The 23,985-nt window shown below is 29.2% G+C and overlaps 1 long non-coding RNA gene across 1 annotated transcript; it reads right to left on the bottom strand.

Moving 5' to 3' along the window:
- Positions 1-501: 501 nt before the first annotated feature.
- On the bottom strand, positions 502-21,106 carry LOC142331421 (uncharacterized). The gene is made up of 3 exons (XR_012757992.1): positions 20,804-21,106; positions 1,017-1,141; positions 502-926 (listed from the first exon to the last, which is right to left on the bottom strand). It is a non-coding gene; the product is annotated as an uncharacterized LOC142331421 (long non-coding RNA).
- Positions 21,107-23,985: the final 2,879 nt, after the last annotated feature.

The following is a 23,985-nucleotide window of genomic DNA, read 5'->3' as shown; positions in this document are numbered from 1 at the left end:
TTTTCACCAGGAATCTGTGTGAGGACACAGTAGTCATGCACAACCACATGACATGAAATGTACCTAATTATTTTAACAAGATTTGTAACCATTTTGATTATGATTAGAATATTGATGATGATGGTGAGGATGAGAATGATGATGATGGTGATTGGTGATCGCTGAACAATGGCATTGATCTGACCCAATCGGTACCCATTGAAACGTGATCTGTGATCTAATCGGTGCTCATTGAATGGGGATTAAGCATTCAATGAACGATGATTTATGACCTGATCGGTGCTCAATGAATAATGGTGATCGTGATCTGATCGTTGTCAATGACAGCTGATTGGTGATGGTGGTGATTAATTATTGTGAGTGATATGTTAATGTACTAAAACTAACCTAAAGCTTGTTGTGTATTTGGGATTGCAATGGTTAAATCGTCGATAGGCATTGAAAATATAATTTGTAAAAATGTTTGACTTAGCACGAAGTTTATTATATTTTATTTGATAATGTAAATCAATTCAAACAATAAATTACTTCAAAATTCTCATACAATTGGGAAAGAAGAGATGCTGTGAGTGTTGAGATGTATGACTAACACTGTAATGGTGGTAAGAATAATATTCTGCTTTTTATATACTTTAAGGGACTTTCAAACATCAACTACACAATATGACTGTGCCCAACTTTCCCACCCTGACTCTCAGAGAACCAAAAATAATCAAAGAATTTTATTGAGGAAAACTATGAATTATCTGGGAAATTTTAAAAATATCTTAGGGAATTTCACCTATGCGATTAATATTAAGTTTTCTTACCTTTAACTTTACCTTTTTTTCAGATATTGATTCTTTTTTATGAACATTTACAGATTACTTACATTTTTTATATATCTGGGCATGTTATTTTAGTTTCTGTTTGTGCATCACTTCTGTCTGGAAAATATAAAAATAAAAATTTACTATAATTAAAAAGCAATAGAACAATGTTAAAGCCTGACAGAAAATTGTGTTAATTATATTTACCTCTTCTATGAATCATGAGACCTTGCCGATGGTGAGCGGAATGAGTACTCAGTGACACAGAGTAGCTGGACCAAAGGTGCAACCACATCGGAGAGGTATCTGTTGAGAGCCAGAAGGAAGGATTCCTGAAACAGGGAAGCAACTCTTTCAGTAGTTGTTAAGGGCGTAGGTCACGATGACTTAAATAACCGTATCAACATCACTCAATCCTGAAAGCAATAGAAAAATTCAGCTGCTTTTTTTCGAAGAAAATGTAGCTCTCTGCATTTTCATAAAACAAAGATTGAGGCGCCTTCTATTGTAAAATGTTCTGGAGGTAAACTAGTTCCCCGTTTGGATCTCTGGGTGAGGATTACTATGGAAGGGGTCACCAGAAAATTAAAAAATAACATTCTACGAGTCAGAGCGTGGAATGTTATAAGTCCAAAAAAGGTTGGTAAGTTAGAAAATTTAAAGAGAGAAATGGATAGGATAAATTTAGATGTAGTAGGAATTAGCGAGGTTCGGTGGGAAGAGGAAAACTACTTTTAGTCGGGTAATTTTAGAATAATTAACTCAGCTTCAAATAATGGGCAGGCAGGAGTAGGTTTCGTAATGATCAATAAGATAGGGAAGAGAGTAAAGTATATCAAAACACGTAGCGATAGAATCTTTGTAAGAATAAAATTAAAACCTAAACTGATAACGATTGTTAACATCTACATTCCTACAAGCGCCCATGATGATGATGAGATAAGAAGAAATTGACGCGGCAATTAAACTCATAAAAGGTAATGAAAATTCAATTATAGTTGGATTGGAATGCAAGCATTGGAAAAGGCAAGGCAAGAAATATAATGGGTGAATATGGGCTGGGCAAAAGTAATGAAAAAAGGGACCGACTTATAGAATTTTGCACGAAGTATAATTTAGTAATTCCCAACACCCAGTTTAAAAATCATAATAGAAGAACATACGTATGGAAAAAGCCAGATGATACTGCAAGGTATCAGATATATTACAGCATGGTTACGCAAAGATTTAGAAATCAACTCATCGACTGCAAAGCTTACCCTAGAACAGACATTGATAGCAACCATAATTTGGTGATAATGAAATGTAGGTTGGGGTTTAAAAACCTGAAGAATAAATCTGTGGAATTTAGAGAAGCTTGATGAAGAGAAGGTAAAGATTTTTCAGGAGGACATCACAAGAGGCCTGAGTAAAAAATATAAGGTAGAAATTTAGAAGAAGAATGAGAGAATGTTAAAAAGGAAATTCTTAAATCAGCAGAAGCAAACGTAGGCGGAACAAAGAACTGGTAGAAAACCTTGGATTTCAGACGATATATTGCAGCTGATGGATTAACGTAGAAAATACAAGAATGCTAGTGATGAATAAAGTAAAAGAAACTATCAACAATTAAGAAATACTATAAACCGGAAGTGCAAACTAACGAAAGAAGAGGGGATTAAAGACGAGTGTTCAGAAGTAGAAAGAGAAATGAACATTGGTAAAATAGACTGAGCATACGGGAAAGTTAAGGAAAATTTTGGGGTACATAAATTAAAATCTAATAATGTGTTAAACAAAGATTGTACACTGATTTATAATACGAAAGGCAAAGTGGATAGATGGGTGGAATATATTGAAGAGTTATAAAGAGGTAATGAATTAGAAAATGGTGTTATAGAGGAAGAGCAGTTAAGTCAAAGGGGATGAAAGGAGAGAAACAATACTGAGATCTGAATTTAAGAGAGCATTAAAAGATATGAATGGCACAAAGGCTCCTGGAATAGACGAAATACCTGTAGAATTACTGCACAGTGCAGGTGAGGAAGCGATTGATAGATTTCATAAGTTGGTGTGTAATATTTATGAAAAAAGGAAAGTGCCATCAGACTTCAAAATGAGTGTTATAGTCATGATACCAAAGAAAGCAGGAGCAAATAAATGTGAAGAATAAATAACAATTAGTTTAACTAGCCATGCATCAAAAATTTTAGAATTCTGTACAGAATAAATGAAAGGAGCGTGGAAGAAGTGTTAGGAGAAGACCAATTTGGTTTCAGGAAAAGTATATGGGGCAAATGAAGTGATTTTAGCATTCAGATTGATAGTAGAAGGAAGATTAAAGAAAAACAAACCAACATAATTGGCATTTATAGACCTAGAAAAGGCATTTGATAACGTAAACTGGAATAAAATGTTAAACATTTAAAAAAAATTAGGGTTCAAATACAGAGATTGAAGAACAATTGCTAATATTTACAGGAACCAAACAGCAATAGTAACAACTGAGAACATTAGACAGAAGCCATAATAAAAAAGAGTCCAACAAGGATATTCCCCACCACTGTTACTTTTTATCTTTACATAGAACTAGTAGTTAATGACGAAAAAATTAGGGTTCAAATACAGAGATTGAAGAACAATTGCTAATATTTACAGGAACCAAACAGCAATAGTAACAACTGAGAACATTAGACAGAAGCCATAATAAAAAAGAGTCCAACAAGGATATTCCCCACCACTGTTACTTTTTATCTTTACATAGAACTAGCAGTTAATGACGTTAAAGAACAATTCAGATCTGGAGTAACAGTACAGGGTGAAAAGATAAAGATGCTATGATTTGCTGATGACATAGTAATTTTAGCTGTGAGTAAAAAATATTTAGAAGGAACAATCAACAGCAAGCAGGATGAAATACTATGCAAGAAAATAAACAAGAACAAAACGAAAGTAATGAAATGTAGTAGAAATAACGAAGATGGACCACTGAATGTAAAAATAAGAAGAGAAAAGATTATGGAGGTAGAAGAATTTTGTTATTTGGGAAGTAAAATTACTGAAGATGGACGAAATAGGAGCAATATAAAATGATGAATAGCACAGGCGAAACAAACCTTCAGTCAGAAATATAATTTGCTTACATCAAAAATTAATTTAAAGGTGGAAAATATTTTTGAAAGTATATATTTGGAGCGTAGCTTTATATGGAAGTGAAACTTGGACGATTGGAGTACCTGATAAGAAAAGATTAGAAGCTTTTGAAATGTGGTGCTATAGGAGAATGTTAAAAATCAGATGGGTGGATAAAGTGATAAATGCAGATGTGTTACAGCAAACTGATGAAGAAAGAAGGATTTGGAAAAATAAAGTTAAAAGAAAAGACAAGACTTATAGGCCATATATTAAAGCATATATTACATTAGGCATATTATAGGCCACATATTAAGGTAGGGGGTATACTAAAATTAAACGACTAGCACTTGATAGGGAATCTTGGAGAGTTGCATCAAACCAGTCAAATGACTGAAGACAAAAGCATATATTTTATAAACAATAATTGATTTATAAACAATTACAAACAATAAACAATAATTGGTCTATCCTCCATCCACTATTTATAGGCACCAAATATGATAAAAGTTAAAATTTATGTTTACATTGTCCCTTATAATGGTTACAAAAATTTTTTTTTTAAATGTTGAGTTTTTCAATAGGAAAACAAAGTATAGGTTTTTCCATAAGTCTTACTTAAATTAGTCCTAAATAATTCTTAATTAATGTTTATTTATTATAATTGAAATACTAATTGCAATATACTTAAACAGAATATATTTGCTTTAAAAAAAAAAGGTATTCTTGAGAATTACTACAACACAATTTTCAAAAATTATTATTATTTTATATCCGGTTATAAAAATTAGAAAACCTTTTTTTTTCTTTACATAAAAAGTAAAACCACTTGTTATTCAATTTGAGCCAGTTAATAACAGATCTTTATTAAAGATAAGAATTAATAACACATGTTAAATTTAAAATATCAGCTGGTTTTTTGAGATTGTTAAGCTTTGAAAAGATTCACATATTTCCACCATAGATAGTTTGAAAATAATGATAACATAAAAATCACAAACAGTATATATTGGTAAAAAAAGGTAATAATAATAAAAGTACAAAAAATTACAGATCTGGAATTAATAGTTAATTTTTGTAAACTTCCTAGGTGAAAGAAATAAATGTCAAAAATAAAACAGTAAAGATAATAAAATAAACATACTCAAAAGTTAAATTTTTGGGTGGAATTTCCAAACCCTTTGAAACTATAGTGAGAAAAAGTAATGGTCTCTCACCAAAACTATTCAGTTGCACTCTGGAAAAGTTAATTGAAAAATATAATAACATAATACAAATACTTAATAAAAATGAAAATCTAAAAATGGGGGCACAACATCTAAATGTTTAAATGAAAACATTTTAGCATTTGCTCATGATGGTAACTTCAGTAAAAGACAGTAGAGAATTCAAGAATTAGGAAAAAACATGCAAACAAAACCAAGCTACAAATTTCATATAATGTATTTTAATAATAAAAATTGAATCCAAATTATGAAAAAATTCAGAATAAGAATCAATCAAAATTGTCCAAAAGTTTAAATATTAGGTTAAATAATTACCCTGAATGTTTTTTTTTTAAATAAAAAAAAAGAAGTAAAAGCCAGAAAACAAAATATGAAAGTGGCTTTCATCATAAACAAAATAAAAAATTCTTATTCAAAAATGCTTAAGACTACAAAAGCATATTTTTACAAGTGTTGGGTAGTACGTAAGGTCTACAGAGTTTTTTTAGGAAAAATCTAGTAACTGTTGAAAAAATTACTTTAAAAAAACTCTACAGCCAAAACTCAAGGATAATATTTATAAATTAAGCAAATCAGAAGAGATTTACCAAAATTTTGAAATGTTACACAATTAGAAAATGAACTCAAATTTTATGGTCACTAAATTGAATAGATGAAACTAAATTGACAAAACAAATATTTAATTTTATTTTTTAATAAAGGAAAACCTAAATAACTATGTTAAAAGTTTTTAAATGTCTGTTTCAGATTAATAACACTCTTTCTTCCAAATGCCTTATGCAAATAATTATTTATTTATTAACAGCATACACCAATTCACAAAAATACAATAAATATACACATGACTTACAGGTCCAAACAGGTAAAAAATATTTTTTTTTACCTCATTCCTATTTACTCCAGGAAGGAGATGATTTTAGGGAGCTTCAAAAGACTTTTGCTAGAAAAATTCTAATTTGAAAATAATTTAACAACTTAGGTATAATTTCTTTTATGCTGTTAAATGAATAAATATACTGTACTATGCATTTCACATTTGTATTATGTCAAATTTGAGTTTATGAATAAAAATGTTTGTAGCTTAAATTTAAATCATTTGTCTCAAAGTAAACGTTTACGGATTTCTTTATGTATAAATGTTAAAAACTTAAAGCAAACCATTAAAACAGACAGCTAGAATAGGGAAATCGTTAGTGCTACTTAATATTCAGCAGCAAAAACAATATTTAACTGATAATATTGAATAATATCTTTAAGACAGTGATTAGAACTGATAAGCATAAATAATACAAAGTAACTGTGTTCATGAGCAGAAAATAGAAAATGAGTAAAAAAAAGTTTCAGATAAAATGCACGTAAAACGTTGGGTCTAAATTACAGTTTGGTCCAAATTAACTACAATGTTACTTCTTTACCTAGATAACGATTTATCAAGTAGAACTCTACAAATGTTTAACGTGCAACGCCGCCTTCAAAAACTCACTTTAATAATATATACACTAATTCAAAAAAATTAACTGTCATTACTTACTTTTTTCATAAACTTGTTTACAACAGACTAAATATGTATATATCATAACATACTTTTAGTAAGTGTACCATGAGCTTAAAATATTATTTTATTATTCACAGAAACCAGTCGGTAAATCTATCAAATAATTTTTCGTATTAAGCATTCAAGAACTACACAAACAAACAAACCCACGCCATTACACTGATTACCTATTAAGATAGCGTCCTTTCAAACGCTATCTTTGCAACAATTATATCACTATTAAACCGGAAAAAACTTAATCTACCGACATTTTGATTTTTGAAGTCTACGCGGGAAACAAGCCAATAATTGTAAGTCGTGAATGTAACGTTAACTAAATGAATTAAAATATTACTCTGGAACACTTTATCAAAAACCTAGTAAAAGAGAAAATTTAAATTAAAATATTATATTTATAATATATTATTAATTCACACGAATTCATAATCATTTTTTAATACACATACATCTTAATTTTTTTTCTATCAACAATCGCAGTTTAGAATATTAACTTGGAATATCCTTTAATCATTTTAAACTGGTAGTTTGTGTTGTCAATTTGGATTTTATTATTGAATCTAATATTGAAAAAAAATTGATATTATTTTATTTCCATCAAACTGTTTAATACAAATTAAATAAATATCTGTTTCTTATTCTTTTACTGATAGTTTTTAATGATGAGATCATATTAATGTAGTCTTCAGACTACATTGATTAGTACAAAAACCTTTAAAAAAACTTAGCCATTACAAAATTTAACAACGTTTTACACACACACAAGCCGGTGAGAGCTCACTCACTCCACTCATCTAGCCTGGGGGCTCCTCCCTTGGACTCCCGATATGTTTATTATCCTCATGGTTGTGGGAATTAAATATTTTACAGATATTCATTAAAGAATAAAGTCATGTTACTAAATTATATTTCTGCTGTCACAATGACAGAAATATAATGCAGTAAAAGGATTAATTTTTGGTTCTTTAATGAATAGCATTAATGTATTAAACCCCCCCAGGGGGCTAGGGCCTCAATCTACTACTTAAAACCTTTCCTGGGATACATTACTCTAACATAAATATACTCTAAATTACCCTACAGAATATGTTCCAGCCCCAATCAACTTCTAATAAAGTATTTGTGATCTTAATTTACCATTCCATCTTTCCTAAATTGCTCTTAAGTTCCCTCTGATAATGTTTAAGTACTCATGTTTACTTTCACAAAGGTTGCAAACAAAACCAGTCTGAGGTATCTGGTAAATCTGAACCTTCTCCTAAAATCTTCAATATAAATCCTTTTAATTCAACTACTTAAATATAAAATACTATAACTTCTGATATATAACATTACATAATTATTTAATTGTATTAAATTATTTATATATAGATAAATTAGATATGTATGAGTGTAAATGAAGTGTAGTCTTGTACATTCTCAGTTCGACCGTTCCTGAGATGTGTGGTTAATTGAAACCCAACCGCCAAAGAACACCGGTATCCACGATCTAGTATTCAAATCCGTGTAAAAATAACTGGCTTTACTAGGACTTAAACGCTGTAACTCTCGACTTCCAAATCAGCTGATTTGGGAAGACGCGTTAACCACTAGACCAACCCGGTGGGTAGTCATTTGACCTAATTTCATCTAAATTTACAGCGACTGAAATTATAACTCTAACTGTAGAATAGCTTGGAAATGTTTTAGAATGTAATAATGCTTCACATGTTGTTTAAAACATGACTAAAAGGAATAAGCCCGGTCCATAAACCGGGTATTTTGTAGTCACAAACACTTAAATTAACTGGTAACTTGGAACTCCAAACAACCAGTAACACAAAGGTGAAGTAACTAAAAACAACAAAACCGCTACGTTTTAATTGCATTATTTTATTTTAAATAAACACATTGCTGCTTTTGGGTGGCAGTATCTGAGGACTAACTTCACAGTGATATGAATGATGCATGCAAGTTTTTGGTTAAGATTTTTTCTTGGTAAACCCCAAACCAAATTACAAAATTAATAGATAATTAACAGATGAGTTCCAAAATCTTGTACACATTTGCCAGTATTTTACTGGTAGTTCACTATGCTGAGTGTTCATTGTCTTTAGCTGCTATACTTATTCTTAATTCCTTTCAAAATTTTAAAAAATAGTTTAATTTTTTCAAACTTGATTAATTAACTTTTCATTTTTATTAGTTAAGTTAGATATGTTGTGGACTAATTCAAAAGCTTACTCAGTACTAAAAACAAAATATCACATTTACAAAGTGTTCCATGATTTAAGTTTGTAAAATAAATATTTAAACTTCAGAGTGGTTAATAATGGCATAGATGCACATGTGATTTGTGCATATTTTGAAAATTCATTAACTTTGTTCAGAATCAAATATTGCAATTTTTACTGTAATTTGCTATTGTGGTAAAATTAGATTTTTGTCCCAAGCCTCCCACCAGAGATAAAAAGCCTCAAACTTTCAATAGATTTAAAAGTTTGAATTTAAAAAAAATAAAAAAAGAAGGGAACACTTATCAATGTTCGTACTCTAGCTATGGTGAGTATGGTGACTTATGTAATAATTTAAAAAAGTCAATTCGATATGTCACAACCTTCATTGCAAATTTAAACTGTAAAACAGGAATTTATTATTATTTTATATCAAATTTTGGTCATTTTTACTTATAGACTTAATAAAGGGTTTTGGCATATTTTAGTCAGAAATCTAATTTTACCACAATAGCAAACTACAGTAAAAATTTCAATATTTGATTCTGAACAAAGTTAATGAATTTTCAAAATATGCACAAATCATGTGCATTTACGACATTATTAACCATTCTAAAATTTAATATTTATTTTACCAACTTAAATCATAGTACATATTATTCATAAATGTGATATTTTGTTTTTAGTACTGAGAAAGCTTTAGAGTTATTCTACAATATATCTAATTTAACTAATAAAAATGAAAAGTTAATTAAAGATTTTGGAACTCATCTGTGAATTATCTATTTATTTTGTAATTTGGTTTGGGGTTTACCAAGAAAAATCATAACCAAAAACTTGAGCATGCATCATTCACATGACTGTAAGTTAGCTCTCAGATACTGCCACCCAAAAGCAGCAATGTGTTCAGGAGAAAATGTGCCTGTTTGTTTAATATCATTTGTCCTTTAGACAATTTTTCTTCAATTTTTAGATTTTTTTAGTCAAACTAAATTCTGGCTAAAGTTAAAAAGTGTTACTAAAACCTAAATTAAATTATAAACTATGTAAAATAAAATAATGTAATTAAAACCTAGCAGTTTTGTTATTTTTAGTTACTTCATCTTAGTGTTACTGGTTGTTTGGAGCTCCCAAGTTAACCGGTTGATTTAAATGTTTGTGATTACAAAATACCCATTTTATGCTTTTGGCATATTATTTTATGCAATTTTTAATATCTACGCGGGAAAAAAGTAAAGTTAGTGTTTTAAATGTACTAAAAACAATGTTATTATGGAACTTATCAAAGCCTAATAAAGACGATAGCTTAAATTAAAATTCTATACTTCGATTATTTATTCACACGAACTCATTATCTTTTTTTAATACACAAACATTTTAATTTATTTTTATTCACAATCATAGTTTAGATGATTATTATTATTATTACCTTGTAATATTCTTTGATCATTTACATACAGTACGAATGAAAAATAATATAAAACGGGTTCAAAAACTCTTTACTTTTTAGTAGAGGACCATGGTACAAAATACCATCATTTCATTATTTGCTGAAACCAATTAGTAGACCTATCAAATTATTTCTCTTGGTCTGTCTGTCGGGTTGAAATTTATTATTTAATATATCACAGAAAAAACACAATGATATTTATTTCCATCAAATTATTTAGTACAGATTAAATAGTTATTTTTTTACCAATTGTTTTTCAATAAAAATTTACTGTAATATTTACCTCTGTTAATTTATTATTTTTGTTTACCTATCTATATATATATATATATATATATATATATATATATATATGTAGGTTATTCACAGATTCCTGAATATATTTTTATAATAAGTAGAGTAAAATATTTATTTAATAACATTACTTAAACATTATTGTAACATAAATATGAACTAAATCACCAAACAATAACGTATTCTAGTCCCAATCAACTTATAATAAAGTATTTGTTGTCTAGTGTACCATTCCCTCTTCCCTAAATTGCTTTAATTTCCCTGTCGTAGTGTCGACAGGGAAACATCAACCCTTCTCCTAAAATTTAGAATATAAATCCTTTCTAATTCAACAGCTAAAGTACAAAATACTATAACTTTTGATATATGAACATATCTTATTTTAATATTAAATAATGTTACTCTCTTTATTTTACAAATAACTGTGTATCTCTTATAGCAATGAAAATAGTATCATTTTTATTACTTTTTTTCATTGTCATTTCACATGTCATATCTCAATTCTTCATTAATTATAAATTAATTTTTTAAATAAAAAAATTAGTGAAGAAAATGAGATAATTTATTATGGCACCTCCAAAATCAGCTGACCCTGGTTTGAAAAATTAAACTAACATGCAAGCATGCACATCTTCTTTGAAGCAGATGGCCGAACACTGACTGGGGAAAGCAAATGGGTATTCAAAATTTAAAATATTTCAAAATAAAAAAATGTCAAAACTGTAATTACATATAGGTATGCCCCCTTACCTTCAATCTGTTAACTTCCTACCAAAAAAATTTAAGAAAAAGCTTATGTAAAATAATAAAATCAAAGGAAAAAAAAAAATATATATATATATACTTTATATAATCATATTTATTTGATAACAAATCCTTGTGGTACAATATAATTGATTAGTTTGCAACAAAATTAACCCGTATTATTGCTTGCTTGTAAGTATTTTAATAAAGCGCAAAGCTTATTATCACTATTAATTTTATTTATTTTTATTTTATTATTTTTCTTCAGATATTTTGGTTTGTTTTTTAATTTTTTGTACTTAACAAATAATTAATACATTAAACAATTTTACCCATACATCAGTCTTTTATAAACCGATTTGTACAAATGAAATGCGATTTTGTTCATAATAAAAGACTTAACATTTTAATTAATACATAATTTGATTAAAAAATTTAAATCCAAATTTTTGAACGCTACATGGGCACCAAATTTCATTAAAATATTTCAATCTGTTCTGAGATTGAAACTTTGTTCACATTTTTTAGTGAACAAACAAAATGGCATGGAGAGGGAAAATAATCAAGATACAACATTTCTCTACTTTTAACTTTTTTGTTTACTTCGATATCCTGAAAATTTTGCCAACACTTCTTGGGATACCTATACACTAAGTTGATGTCAAATAAAAAATGTGTTAAACCATATATCTTACAGGGTTATATTTAAAAAAGTTGTGCAATTTACAATAAAAATCAACTGATTAATATTTCTCTTAAGATGTTATAACGTTATAATAAAATTAGAAATTGAAAAGGAAAACTCTATTATTACTATATCATTATATTATTATTGAACTGCTTCAAATTTAACAAGATTTTTTCAAATTTTTTTTAAATCGTTTAACCAGCTCAGGAATTGACTGATTTATTATTTTTTTTAATCTCCGAGACTACCATTAGATATTGTTTTAGAGGATGAGATGAATGATGAAGTAGTGTGTGAAAATGCCATGCCTGCCCAGGATTTGAACCCGGGACACCTTCAGATGAAAAGCCAAAACGGACTGATATATTTAAAAATATTAAAAATTACAGGGAAAGAATGACTGATTTTAGCTAAAGCACCTAGAATTTATAAATAAATAAAAGAGAAAAAGAAGGAAAGTAAAGAGACCTTCTTAAATAACTATTTTATTTTAATTACTACTAATTATTTTGATTTTAATAACTATCTTATTACTTAAATAATTATTTATTTGATAAGGAGTAGTAGGTAAAAACTTAACAGAGTAAAACAAAAATAAATCCATTATTGATAATGCATACGACTGATGAAACAAGTAAAAGCTTTTACCAATAAGGTACTGTATGCTGATGCTTGTTTTTATTTTACAGTTTGATTCGAAATGCTAAAAATTTAAAAATCTTTGATCAAATTTTTCAACGGTATAATATATTAATTAAAACATAATATATTCACAAGAAAAATAAAGAATATGTGCAAGTAGCACTAAGTTAATTCTCTGTAGTATTAGTCTGACCCACGCTAAGTTTTATAATTGCAAATGCAATACGGTTTTTAAATTCAGGAAACTTTTTGGCCAGTAATAATTTAAAAGCAGATAATGAAAATGTACGGCAGTGAGGTTACGAATAAATCAGATTCAAGAATTTTTCCTTCATCCTTTGATGATGGGAAATCAAATGTTCAGAAAAGAAAAACGTCCAACAACCCCTTCTTGTCATCAGAGATAAAAAAATATGTCAATGAAATTCATAGGAATAAAATGATTCTCTATATATGAATAATGTAGTTCATTTCAGCAGTTTTCAAAGAATTTATGAAATTTTCAACAAATAATTTGGGCGATAAAAGGATAATTTGGATAAAAGGTTTGTGCCAAATATGTTTTTCTACTACCGTCTGAAGAAAGCAAGATAAGTAAGGTAAATGAAAATAGCCTCAACATTTGTCAACTGATATAAGCAAGAAGTGAAACATTTTTTTATTATGTTGCAACTAACGAAATAAAGATTTAATATAAAACTACTACAATTAAATCAAATAATGTAGATAATGAAGAATCAATTAGAAACTATTTTCAAAACAAAAAGGAAATTTTTAGGTCGTTATTGTCAGGTGCCGTTTTTATTTCTGTTTAACCCAAAAGTAAAAGGAATTTTAAGCGATATCATTAAAGAACAGATAAATTAGAAATGAAGTACTTGGTTAAGGAGTTACATTTTAATACCGACATCCAAAACATATAAAAAGTAACAAATTGGATTAAATGATCGGTGATAAAAAAAAATTGCACAAGTAATTTTAGAATTTTCAGAAATATATTCAATTTTAAGTATTGAAGCATTTTACATTAATAAATTATATCTACATTGGATAATAAAAACATAATAGACCGATAAACATTTTTTTTCTACAAAGTCTTAGGATTAGTCTATAGAAAATACAAACATAGTTTAACATTTTTTTTTTTAATATATGAGGCAATATCATCAAAACGCTTTTATACCTGTTCTGCCTGTCAGCTGTCAGTCTCTTGGCCTTCTGAATTTGCATCTTCCACTAGGTTTGAGTAATCAAGGATGCTTAAAGACCAATCTACATGTGCAACATATAATTATGGCAACCGGTTAATTATGTATTTATCCATCCTATTAAAAATGTTGGAGCAGCAAATTTTTGAATAGCCGTAGTATTAGTTTCTCCAATTTTTCAATACGAGTTAGCTAATAATTCTAAAAACTGTGTTCTAAAAGTAACCGATACAATGATAATATTTAACAAATAGCAATTATTTTCTCAAAATAAATGAGACCTTAGTAGTAATTAAAGGTAATTATTTTCTTAAGTGCATCGTTGAACAACATTATTAATAGCAATATTACCTTCATTATGGAAATTTAATCATAAACAAATAGATTAGTCGTGTGCTTTAAGTTTGGTTCAAAACAGCAAAGAAAATACTTTTGATCCGATAATTTTTGCCGTATACAAAATGTTTATTTTCTGAAAGAATAATATAATAGACCCAAAATATCCCTGTAAAACAATAACTAAATGTAAAAACATTCAATATTTTATTTTAGATGACTCGTGAGAATTTCTAACATCAACATTAATTTACAAAAGAGAATAGCAAGTCTAATAAACTACACTGTCATTAGAAAATTTAATTTTTGTTAATACTACTAAATGATAACCGCTTAATTTGCTGTAAACAGTTGAGTTTCATAAAATGTAATTAATTCAATGACAAAACGCCCATTTCCTCAAACAAATAATTGTTAGGATATAAACGAATAGTATTCCAGATTTTAATGTAAATTAACTAGGTATTCTGTAGAATACTTTAGCGGAAGTTATACGGCTCAGAAATTGCATATACCAAGAAAAGTAAAATTTCAAAAAGTAAAAGAGAAAGATTTTGATACGATAAAGACACAGCTATTACTTTATGTTTTTATAAGGCCAATTTATCTTCAAAATAATCACTGAAACAACTTGAAATTAATATTTTATAAACATAATATGTAAAAGTTATAAAGCTCTGAAATTCATATAGGAAATGTATAAAGATTTAAAAGGGATGAGAATCAAGTATTCCAATGTTTTTCTATGAATGTATTATTTTTCAACAAGTTTTACATGTCTCATTAAAATTGTATAAAATGTGATAGGTTCATTTCATGGATATTATTTTTTTTAGCGCTTAGCATCAAAATTATAACAGCTCAAACTCTAATTTCTTCTTTCATCGGCTAAACTATAGTGACATACTCATATCGATTTATTAAATTTACAAATAGTAAAATATTTGTACCTACTTTGAACCTTTGAACCTACTTGTACCAAATTAAAGGTTTATCTTCCGTTTTAACTAATACAAAGAAAAAGGTCTGAAATCAACAAAAAACTTTTTTATGAAATTTATATACGAATATGTATGTAGGTATATATGTTCACATCATACTCCTCATCGATCAGATCTAAATTCTATTTTAAAGAACTTCCTCTAATGGTCTCGTCAGTTATGTTCAGATAAATTAACAAGTGCCAGCTTCTGTGGCACAAGTGGTAGCGCCTCGGCCCTTCATCCGGAGATCCGAGTTTGAATCCTGGTCGGGCATGACATTTTCAAATGCTACAAAAACTGTCATTCATCTGAAGTTAGGTATTACTTCAGATGAAGTAATACATTTAAACTATCTAAATGACAATCTGAAGAAATAGGTCATCATTACATTGTCCCTGTCATTGCTTAATACTGAATTATTATAATGACAAATATCCTGATTCCATTCTGATAATCGCGTGAAAAATAATATATTTTTTCATTTCAGACACATTACATTTGATAGCGATTTCATTACATTATTTCTCTGCAATTTTTCTCATTTTTGCATTTCTTAAAAACTTGTTTTTATTTTTACAGGTCTATCCGCAGTTGGAATAAAAATTATGTTAAATGTTTTTAAATAACTAAAAATGAAAATTAGTAACATAATACCTTTGAGGGTATGTACCCTTAAGTACTTACTATAAGAGTGAATAAAAGCGAAGCAAATTTCTTGTCATCTTTAATAAACTTGTGTAGTTTTACACCAGCAGTAATATATAACAAAGAAATAATCTCAAGAAATTCTTTTTTTCATCCTTTCTAAATTTTTCAGCTCGTTCAATAATAAGCGTCTAAAATAGCAACCGATACGCAGTAGTAATTACATTAATTTTATTAAAAAAAAGACGTAGCTACAAAATGCTTATCTGTCCCCCTCCGGCAAATAAAAATAAGTTAGTTCAGAATGGTGAAGACTGCAAGTTTAAACGATTTAAAAAATGGTGGAATCGATGATTAAGGACTATCCATAAAGGGACTAAACATTAAATCCATTACAGTTCAAGAAAAGCAGAAAAACAATGATATTTATGATGAGATTTTGAAGAACGGTGTTCAAAACTAGCATTTTTACTTTCTGTAAATAACACTTTATTAGAGAGACCATGACAAGAAATTTACAGAGGATATCAGATGTTGAATAAACACCAGATGACTAGTAAAGCATATCGGTTTCTTTGAAGAACAAAAGACGTAAAGAATTCAAAAGCAGAATATAAACTGTATACACCAGAGTGCAAGTGTGAGAAAGGATGGGAAATGTAATGGAGATTTACATGTAATGTAAATGCGTACTGTAATATTTTGTTGAACTAAACTGAAATGAAAACGAGAAGTATTTTGAAAAAGATGAAAGAGCAACATATATTCAAGAAGAGAGTAAACATATATGCAAGAAGAGTAAACATATATGCAAGAAGAATAAAATACGTTGAAGAGTGTGACACATATTGAGGTCAATATCAAAAGGAGAAGGAACAAAATCGGCAAGAGAATGCAAGGATATGAGCCCGAACTGCAATTTACAAAAGCTGGCAGCTCTCTGAGATTTATCCATTTAATTACATTATTATTAAGAATGTATTCACATATCAGAACATCATCATAAACAATCAAAATCAGTTCTCATTACTGCCATTAAAAGTTTTCATCACACCAAAATCATATAGCCTGTGAATTATAAGTGTTAAAATATTATTTTAATTTATTATAGTTCGTAAACCCAACAATCGCTACTTTTACTAACAATAATTACCAATGGTCATATTAAAAAATATATTTTTAATCACAACACTTTAATAATTGTATTTTAAGACTTTCAAAGAACAAAAAATTCTCAATTTGATATGCTTATAATTTGTTCCTAATGCGATTTAAAAATTCTGTAACTGTTACCAGAAATAAAGCTAAAATTTCTTGCAAGACTCTCAAAATGATTTAAAGAGATATGTAATAGTCATTTGACCAAATTTCATTTAAATTTACAGCGACCAAATTTACAATAACATGAACTGTGGAATAGCTTGGAAATACTTTAAAATCAAATTATACTTTACATGTTATTTAGAACGACTAAAAGGAATACACTCAGCCCATAAAATGGGTATTTTGTAATCACAAACATTTAAATCAACCGGTTAACTTAGGAGCTCCAAACAACCAGTAACACTAAGATGAAGTAACTAAAAATAACAAAACTGCTAGGTTTTAATTACATTATTTTATTTTACATAGTTTATAATTTAATTTAGGTTTTAGTAACACTTTTTAACTTTAGGCTGAATTTAGTTTGACTAAAAAAATCTAAAAATTGAAGAAAAATTGTCTAAAGGACAAATGATATTAAACAAACAGGCACATTTTCTCCTGAACACATTGCTGCTTTTGGGTGGCAGTATCTGAGAGCTAACTTCACAGTCATGTGAATGATGCATGCTCAAGTTTTTGGTTACGATTTTTCTTGGTAAACCCCAAACCAAATTACAAAATAAATAGATAATTCACAAATGAGTTCCAAAATCTTTAATTAACTTTTCATTTTTATTAGTTAAATTAGATATATTGTAGAATAACTCTAAAGCTTTCTCAGTACTAAAAACAAAATATCACATTTATGAATAATGTGTACTATGATTTAAGTTGGTAAAATAAATATTAAATTTTAGAATGGTTAATAATGTCGTAAATGCACATGATTTGTGCATATTTTGAAAATTCATTAACTTTGTTCAGAATCAAATATTGAAATTTTTACTGTAGTTTGCTATTGTGGTAAAATTAGATTTCTGTCCCAAGCCTCCCACCAGAGATAAAAAGCCTCAAACTTTCAATAGATTTAAAAGTTTGAATTTAAAAAAAATAATAAAAAAAGAAGGGAACACTTATCAATGTTCTTACTCTAGCTATGTTGAGTATGGTGGCTTATGTAATAAAAAAAATCAATTCGATATGTCACAACCTTCATTGCAAATTTAAACTGTAAAACAGGAATTTATTATTATTTGATATCAAATTTTGGTCATTTTTACTTATTAGACTTATTGAAGGGTTTTAATATAAAGGACCCCAAAAATTAAAGAGAAGAATTTAATGAAAAAGAAATGTTTATTCATAATCCAGTCCAAAAACATTAAAGTTTATGCTAATGTATGCACAGCCAAAAACAACTATGTACTTCTAAACAAGCATGGCCACCAGTCACAAGCAGGCTGGGATAAGAATATAAAAAGACATGTTTTGGAATGCCAATATATTAGGGAATAACTAAAAAGAAATAAAATAAAAAATGATGAAGCAACCAAAAATATTTTGGTTGAATTACTTCATATGAAATGATTTTTCTTTCTAATTTGTCTTAACAGTATCTCTGACTGAAAATACTACTTACTTCTGCATCAAGTGGTACTTCATGAAACTACATATATATATACAACTACAGATATAACGATCTTTTTATAACGACTTAATATAATTTTAGTAACAGTTAACCAGATACTTTCTTTCTTTTTCCTGTTTAGCCTCCGGTAACTACCGTTTAGATAATACTTCAGAGGATGAATGAGGATGATATGTATGAGTGTGAATGAAGTGTAGTCTTGTACATTCTCAGTTCGACCATACCTGAGATGTGTGGTTAATTGAAACCCAACCACCAAAGAACACCGGTATCCACGATCTAGTATTCAAGTCCGTGTAAAATTAGCTGGCTCTACTAGGACTTGAACGCTGGAACTCTCGACTTCCAAATCAGCTGATTTGGGAAGACGCGTTCACAACTAGACCAACCCGGTGGGTTAGTTAACCAGATACTAGTTTTTTTCTCAGTTGACTCCCCATCCCAAAGCCTGCATTAAGAAAGCTTTGCTTCAAATTTTTTTATATAAAATAATAAGCAGTGAAATAAAAAGCTTAAATCATTTAACATAAATAATATATCTAAATTGTTATTAGTCTGTTATTATATGTTATAACAGCCTGTTTTGGAATACTGAAAAGATATTTTTTTTAAATGTTTACTCTTTAAGGTTACAAACATGAAATATTTATAATGAACATACCTTTTTAAAAGTAAATGGTAATTATGTTTTTTGAAGAGAAAAAAATTGTGAATTACCTCATCTGTTAAAAAGTCAAAATTGATACAAATGTAAAAAACTCAACATATCATTAAATAACTCAATAACTCTGAATCTAATTTCCCTAGATGCTTTTGGCATATTTTAGTGGCTAAGAATCTTAGCAGGTAACATACAAAAACATAAACAAAACAAAGAACATACCTGTAGTTGATAAATAACACTTGTTTTAAACTAAATAACTATGTTTTGCAAACAAAATTTTTCACTGTTCATAATGTTATAAGAGGGACTGAATCGGGACTCCACAGAAGACAACTATAATAAAGCTATAATAACTGCATACAAAAAATAACTTTACTACAAAAATTACCACACAAATCAGAAATTAAATTTTTTGTATATTTTTTGTACCAAACAAAAATTATCTGTTAAACAATACACCAAGTACAGTAATTAAATAACAAAATTCAAATACATAAAAATAATTCATTTTATTTATAGAAATGTAAAAATATATTCAAAAACCTATGCAAAACAAAAATTATACATTAATTTTAAGCCACTCATTTTTGGATTGATCACCAAACACTTGTGTTATAAACAAAAAAACAATTGGGTCTGAAATTAACTCTGTTGAACGACTGATATTTATTTCATTCATACTTTTCAAAGTTATTTTGTGATAATTAATGCAATACAACTTTACTCTACTGCTGCTATCTGCTGTAGTTACAACTACAGCAGATAAAATATGTAAGAAAAGTTAGATGTACTGAAAGTAACATTAAGTTGCAAAAATATAGATTTCAGTTAAAGTAGTTAAAACAGTTAATAAATTTTTTGCCTCAACAGGTGATATGGTCATGATTTCCAGTATAAAATAAAGGCATTTGCAATTGACATAAATAATGAAAAAATAATTTTTTCTGACATTTCATTTGCTTATATTTGAATGGACAGTATGAAATAATCTGGTCATTTCTATCCACCCGTTTTATTATTACTATAATTGATAATTACATCCGGTTTTTTTTTGTTTTTGTAAACAAAAACTAACATGTGCCCCCTTTAGAATGCACATGTACTTCACTGTCATTATGTGAACTGAAGATAAGGCTAATACATCTCTAGTGTCTTTCCATTTGACACACAGATGATTTCCTCTCATGTAAACGACTTTTTACTAAATTTATTTTTAGAAGCTCTTTCTGATAGGACATCCAGCTTTACTCTGTCACTGCCATAAAAAATAAACCGCTGGTGAACTATAAAACCGGTCCGTGAATGTTGTATTTCCCTTGTCAAGATAATCCCGGGCGATGATAACGCTAAAGCGTTTTTCGCCCACAAAACCCCCAAAAAAATTATAAAGATAATCAGAAAGAAGTCTTTGGAAAAGAGAAATAAATTTTTTTGTAATTTTTACCTGTGTAAATTTCAAATAGAAGTACATATGCGGTTGACGAATCACCTATAGTTTTCCTCCATAAACACGAAATCTTATCCTGCCTCTAAATCCACATACGGCTTCATCAACTATCAAATTTTCCCTTCGAGAAAAGCAGGCTGGATATTCAAGAGATCAAATTGTGCAAAAAAGACCTTAATTCAAATATTATTACTTTGTTCAGAGTCCGAATCTATGTAAAAATGGGATTCAAATAACATTTCATAAATAACAAAGAAAAACTACTTTATTTACAACCAAATTAACACGCCACAAAAGCACTTCTAACCCTAAACACGAAAACCAACAATTAGTTTATATTCTATATTTCCAAAAATATCCGGCAGGTTGCGGATAAAAACAAACGAATCATTCCAAATAAATTAAAGAACGAACCGTTTTTGAATTAAAGCGTAACAACGAATGTTATGTGTATGAAATTTATAACATAATTAAATACGACTGCCCATGAAAAACACGGGCTTAGGATTGAATGTGTTAAAGTAGAATAAATCCTGATGGATTTGAATTCGGACAATGCCCAATAGTTAAATTTTGTTATTGATGTTAAATTAGATACTACCTCGAGAGTGATCTGCATCAAGTTAAACAGTATAAGTGTGACTGGGGTACATATTTTTGCATGGAAGAAGTTTTACAAACAAAAATAAAGAGAATGACATAGTGTAACGGTCAACATTCAATTTAGTAATCGGAAGATCGCTGGCTCAGTTGACAGCTGTCAGTCATTACTCACCTTTCTTTTTCTATTTAGCCTCCGGAATCAGCGTAAGGTATTATTTTGGAGGATGATATGTATGAACCTAAATGAAGAAAGTTGTATAGCCTTGTACAGTCGCAGGTTGACCATCCCTGAGATGTTTGGTTAGTTGAAACCCAACCACCAAAGGATATCCGAATCCACGATCTAGGGTTGAAATCCGTAAATAAGTAACCGGATTTACTAGGATTTGAACCTTAGAACTCTAGACTTCGGAATCAGCTGATTTGCGATGAGTTCACCACTAGACCAACCCGGTGGATTCGTTTTTTTATCCCATTTATCTATTCTTTTTTTCTAACCTTCGAGACCACAGTTATGTATTGCTTCAGAGGATTGAGGTGAATGATAATTTTTGTAGTGTGAAAATGCCATGCCTGACAGGGATTTCAACCCGGGACCACTTACCACGAGACGCTACCACGGAGGTTTACTTAATTTTTCATGTCAACTGTAGTTAAATTTGCATATAAAACGTATACAGTACATAAAAAAATGATTGCAGTATCATACACTACCCTATTATAATTTGTAAGTTCTATGGGATACAATGAATCTGTACAAGTAAACAGGATAATTCCGGTATAACCAAAGTAATATTAAGTTGCTCAAACAGTAACAATCAAACTATAAATAAACATAAAACTTACAAAAACAAATGATTTCTGCCTTCCGATAGTAATACAGATTAGTATTGGGAAGGCATTTAATAATTGAATTAACGAAGTGCGAGTCTCAATCACAATATGAGCTGCGGTTGAACTGCATGAGTCGAATGAACATTACAAAAATAATAGAATTAAATTTACGTTACAGAAAATAAACTTCTTTTTAACACTAATAGGCTTCCCGTGGAGACTGTGTGAGGCTAGTGAGATATGCGAGCTCCTCACGGGAGACTAACAGGGTGCCTATGGGGCGCTCTTTTGGAAGGTGCTCTCATAATATCACTGCAAACAATCGTCCGATTTTCAAAATTCAAACTGTATTTTTTACCAAGTTGAAGGCTAACTTTTAACTTTTGGATGCATCCTGTACTCTCCATTTAACAGATCACGGTTATTCAGAGACAAACTGTATGTATATAGTTTGTATGTTTGTTATCACATCATGCAAGAACTAACAAACCAACCAACCAATTACTTTAAAATTTGCAGGGTATATTCAGGTTTTCCCAGGGAAGGTTTAAAGCCATTGTCTACATGGTTATGATATTAAAAATATTCATTAAAAGTATTCACCCCCAAGGAAGGTGAAACTGAATTCATTAAGGAAAACACAGATTAATCCTCCTTTTATTGTTATATTTCTGTCATCATGGCAACAGAAAAAAGTTATTAATTTTCCACTGTTAAAGGTGTGTGTACGTTAGTTACCATGTTACTATTATTCTATCTTTACTTTCTTTTTCAGGTTTCTATATAAAGTTTGAATACTAAAAATATTATTTATCAGTATTATTCTCACAACCATGAGGATAACATACAGTGAGTTGGTTGAAGGGGTTAAGCCCCCTGGTTAGATGGGAATGGCGACTGAAGCAAGCTCTGTGGCAAATTGTAAGTGGTGAGTGAAGCCATCTCTGCGGCCATGGGGTATTATTCTTCTTACAAGAAATCATGTACAAAACTGAAGCAAACCTAAAATTGGAAGTTTTATTAGCATCAACATAACTGATTAATTCTTAAAAGAAGATTTCCTGAAATCTTCTTTGAAAGTCTTCTCTGAAGGTTTGCTGCTTCTGTTTCAGGTTTTTCCATTTAATTACAGCCTTCATAAGAAGATCACTTGGCCTCATTTTGAGCAGTGTTGTACCTATTCCACCTTTCAAATACATTTTCTTGTTCCTATAACACTTTACTATTTTTACTGGTAGTTTCTTTAATACATCAACATATTTCATGTTGCTGTTTTTACTTTTTTGCACATAAGTTTGTACTGCCCTGTTTTTTCTGAATTTTCTACGTATGAGCAGACGTTTCAAAAAGCCATTTCTTCTTAATTCCTTATTCAGTTTTGTACATGATTTCTTGTAAGAAGAATAATACCCCATGGCCGCAGAGATGGCTTCACTCACCACTTACAATTTGCCACAGAGCTTGCTTCAGTCGCCATTCCCATCTAACCAGGGGGCTTAACCCCTTCAACCAACTCACTGTATGTTATCCTCATGGTTGTGAGAATAATACTGATAAATAATATTTTTAGTATTCAAACTTTATATAGAAACCTGAAAAAGAAAGTAAAGATAGAATAATAGTAACATGGTAACTAACGTACACACACCTTTAACAGTGGAAAATTCATAGCTTATTTCTGTTGCCATGATGACAGAAATATAACAATAAAAGGAGGATTAATCTGTGTTTTCCTTAATGAA

Source organism: Lycorma delicatula, chromosome 10 (genome assembly GCF_047948215.1).
Source record: "Lycorma delicatula isolate Av1 chromosome 10, ASM4794821v1, whole genome shotgun sequence".
Lineage (NCBI taxonomy): Eukaryota > Metazoa > Arthropoda > Insecta > Hemiptera > Fulgoridae > Lycorma > Lycorma delicatula.
Note: the sequence above shows the minus strand (reverse complement) of the source record. Positions and strands in the feature narration are given on the sequence as shown.